This window comes from Centrocercus urophasianus, unplaced genomic scaffold (assembly GCF_019232065.1).
Source record: "Centrocercus urophasianus isolate 14NV4802_14NV808 unplaced genomic scaffold, USGS_Curo_1.0 seq_3, whole genome shotgun sequence".
Taxonomy (NCBI): Eukaryota; Metazoa; Chordata; class Aves; order Galliformes; family Phasianidae; genus Centrocercus; species Centrocercus urophasianus.
In genome coordinates, this window is record NW_024884866.1 from 3,217,488 (window position 1) to 3,221,741 (window position 4,254).

A 4,254-nucleotide genomic window follows, 5' to 3' on the forward strand; every position below is an offset into this window, starting at 1 on the left:
TAACTGAATAAATAAATGAAGGAAAAAAAGAAAGGAAAAGGAAAAAATAAAAGGAAACGGAAGGAAAAGTGCCGTCCGGGCTCCAAACGAGCCCGCGGGCCCGGAGCCGCCCGGCCGGGCTCTGCTCACGAGGGCTCAGGGGGAGGCGCGGGGCGGCGGCCGGGTCTGGCCCGGGGCCGAATGGGGTCCCACAGGACTCCGTGTCCGAAAGCGAAAGGGAAAGAGGGAGGGAAAGGAGCGAGGAGGTCCGCGAGGCGGCCGGGTCTGCTTCCATGAATTTTACTTTGCAGAGGGAAGGTTTACATAAGTGCTTAGGTGTTTAATTTCTCACCTAAACAGCAGAGTTGGTAATTTTAAGGGAAATAGAAAAAAATTGCATTGTATCAGCTCTCACTGTCGCCGGCTCGGAGAAATGAAATAAATCAAAGTTAAAAGCTTGAGTATCATTTAATTATGGTGCGAATAGCGCTTGGAAAGAAGTAGAACAACATCTCTAAACAAATTACGGCCGGGCCAGGAAGGAATTATTAGATTGAAATTTCATTTAGGCTCGGGAGACACCGCGCTTCAATATGTAATCTGTTATGCCTCATCTGATTTGTATGCTTAATTCAGCTTGACGAATTTATTAGTTTTCATAATAGTAAAAAAATCGAGCGGCACTATGGGCTAACGCATTGTGTGTACTATAAATTGTGTGTCACCGTTGAAAGGCTGAAGTCTATAGAAATCTTTTATTAATGACAACACAGGAAAGAGGATTTTCTTGGGAGCCTTCGAGGAGCTCACGCCGCAGCCCCGCGTCTCAGCAGGCCATTAACACGCCGCCATGCTAATTAGGCGACTTCGTGAGTGATATCATTTCAAACTTTAAATTATGTTCTAATTAACGAGGGTTGTCCAATTTGCTTAATCTTCAGAAGCCTTCCTGCTCGGCTCATCAGCCCAAACCGCCGAGCCGTTCCGACGCCCGACAAAACTCCACCGAGAATCATTCGGGCTCCGCGGGGCTCCGGGCGCTGCCACCCAGGGCCCGCGCAGAGCCGCGCAGAGCCGCGCAGGAGCCCCGGCCTCAGCCCGGCCCTCGCCGTGCCCCGAGCCCCGCGGCGAGGATCCCCGCTCGCCGGGAAGAAGCAAAGAAAGAGGCAGAAGTACCTCGCTCCGCCGGGCGGTCCGGGGGAAGGCGGCCTCGAGGAAAAGGGCTCTCTGCGCGTCTCGCGCTCCGGCTCAACATTGACGAGGAGTTCCATCGCAATAAAATCTCCCCACGACGTATCTTTAACCCCTCCCGCATTGAGTTTAATTACTTGCAATAGTTGTTCTAATGTATGCCGTCACATGGGAGCGCGGAGGATGCATATCGTTAATATGAATTAATCTGGATAGTAATCACATCTGACAGCTCTCCGCAAACCGCCGCGCACCGCCGCCGCCCCACGCGGTCGGGACGGGGTCGGACGGGCTCGGGGCGCACGGAGCGGCTCTCCCCGCGCCCCCCCCTTCCCCTGCCTGCCACCGCAGCGCGGAGAGCCCGCACGGCCCCCGTGGGGGTACCGCCCAGCTCCATCCCCTCCCCGCCCGCGTCCCGGTCACAGCGCGCGGTCCCCGCCCGCCACTCAGCGCGGGTCTCTCTCTGCCCGCGGCACCGCGGTCGCATTTTTGGAACGATTGTTTTTGTGGCTTTCATCTGTGATTTTTCTTTTTATCCTTTTTTTTTTTTTTTTTTTTTCTTTCAGGGAGAGACGCACAGCGGTGCCTCTGTCCCCCCGCCCAGACGCAGGACGGAGCCAGGGGGTGGAAGCAGGAGCCGGCCGGCAGCCCCCGGAGCCGAGGGCTCTAAAGGAAGGGAGATCCTCCCCCAGCCCACGCCCCCAGCCTGACCCGCGCGGACACCTGAAGAAAAATCCCTGTCGCCTCTCACGTATCCGCGTTCTGATTTACGATTAAAATTTAAAGCCGCGCATTCATATTTTACCGAACCTAATGCGCCCCATCAATTTTTCATTCGTTCGGATGCGGGCTCCGCTCGCAGAGCGCCCCATCTCGGCGCGGGGCAGCGCCCGACCCGGCCGCCCCCGCGGGGCTGCGCCGTGCGGACAGCCCCGGCCCCGCCGCCGCCGCCCCTCCCTACCCGCTGCCCTCACACCGGCGGGGGTCCCCGCGGCCTCCCCGCCCCGCTCCGGGTCTGGTCACGAAATCAAACTTCCAGCCCGGAAAGATCAATGGAGACTTTTCGCCATCCGCGGCGGCCCGTGCTTCCTGGCACTGAAATAAACGCAAGAAATCGAAACTTAATTACTTGAAAGAAATCCTGAAATCCCTCTGCATAATTTATCCCGGCAGTTTTAGCGGCGTTTGTGTTGAACGAGCGCGCTTAGCTCCGCACGGGCAGGGGGCGGGACGGGCGGGGGGCTCCGGGTTAGCTCGCCCCTCGCCTTTAGGGGCAGCCCCGGGGCCGCCGAGGTCCTCGTCGCGCCGAGGGGTGGCACCCGGCAGCCACGAGGGAATCCGCCGCTTTGCCTTATCGCCCCCCGAGGAACGGTCGCCCGACGGGGCTCTCTCCGAGATGCTGAGGACGGGAGGCTGCCGGCTCGGGAGCCGACTTGGTCACAGACACCTCATAGAGTGCTTGAAGTAATGTTATGAAAGAATGAAAAATACATTTGGGAGCTGCCTGGAAACTGAAGTACATTTTGATTTAACTTACATTAACAGAAACCTAATGTAAAAGTGAAGGGATCTAACAAAACCATTAATTATTTAAAAATAATTACAGATAGTCTATCCTTACTATTCATAACCACTCAACACTTTAGACAAAGGAAGCTGGGTATTCTCCGCGTGAGCAGATGTGAGCAGACTGCTGAGCAGGGCCCAGCCGAGACCGCCCAGCAGGAAACCAGGAATGTGGGCCCCCCCCCCCCCCCCCCGCGTCCAGCACTCCTGCAGGGCCCCTTCGAGGCCTTTTCCACCCCTGACCCAACCCGACAGCACCACCGCCCTCCCGCCCCAGCCACCCCGTGCCGTTCGGTGGCAGCTGGTGCCAACGTCACCCATCACCGTTCGGCTTCCCGCATGGCCGCACACCAGTGCTCTTTACACATCCACTGTGATTCTGCCTTCCATTGCATGCTTCGTAGCTCAAGGTCCTCGGCGTGTTGCAATCCCATGGCTTCGTCTGCCTTTCAGTTTGGGGTTTTTGAGACACGTCGGCTTCCCGAGCGCTGTGTGAAATCAGAGCCACCAAACCTGGGGCAAACTTCCCTGCTTCTCCTTTTGGATAAAGGCAAAACCGTAGAGAAGAGAATCCACAGACTTAAAGTAGCTTCCAGAGGGAAAGGAAGTATTGGGCTATGAAAACAGAAAAGAAACTCAAATTCAAGTCTCTCAGGGAACCTACTTACCTTACAAATAGCCATTTCAGCCTCCTCCCAAGTCGCTCCTTGTACTGAAAACATTAACGTCTCACGGATCATGAAAAGCAAATTCCATAATTCAAGGCAGATAGATGTCAGGACTCTATTTTTGCAGATCTACACAAAACCACGGTACCTTAGAACACCTGTCGTCAATTACTTTTGTTCTTTTCATTTGATGCAGATGAGTTATCACAAATCATATTCCAAACACATCCATTTAGAGAAGCACAAAAGTCCTCCCTGTCTCTGTGTATGCAATGTCAGTGGAGCAAAGCAAAAGCGAGTGCACACCTGATGCATCCAGAGATGCTTCTTGCACTGCAGCTCTCTTTCAGGACTAGTAATAGTTCAAAAAAATCTTCCTTTTTATTGTATTGTATTGTATTGCATTGTATTTTTATTTATTTGTTGGCTTGTTTGTTTGTTTGGCCCTTAAACATTGACGTGTCCTCAGCTGACATGCCTTCCAATTTCTAAATGTCCTCCATCTTCCTCTGCCCTGTTTTCAAAGTGAATTTGAATTCCTCTTCTCTCCTTTGCACTGTGCTGGGTGTTGGCTCAGCTGTTCAGACTACCCTGGTTTGTTTTGGTAGCAGTGGTTGTTTTGGTTTGTTTTTTTTTCGGTTTGCTAGTGATTTTTTGTTGTCTTTTTGGGGGGGTGAAACTTGTTCTCTCAAATCTTGCTTGGCTGTGCTTGCTCCCCTAGACCTTTTCTGTGGCTGAGACGTTCTGTGTGACACCACTGTAGTTCTCACCAAGGTCTCCCATTGGAATCACCAGGTAGGAGACGGCTACGTCTCTCCCACAGTGCTGAGACAGCACCATGATTCCAGCA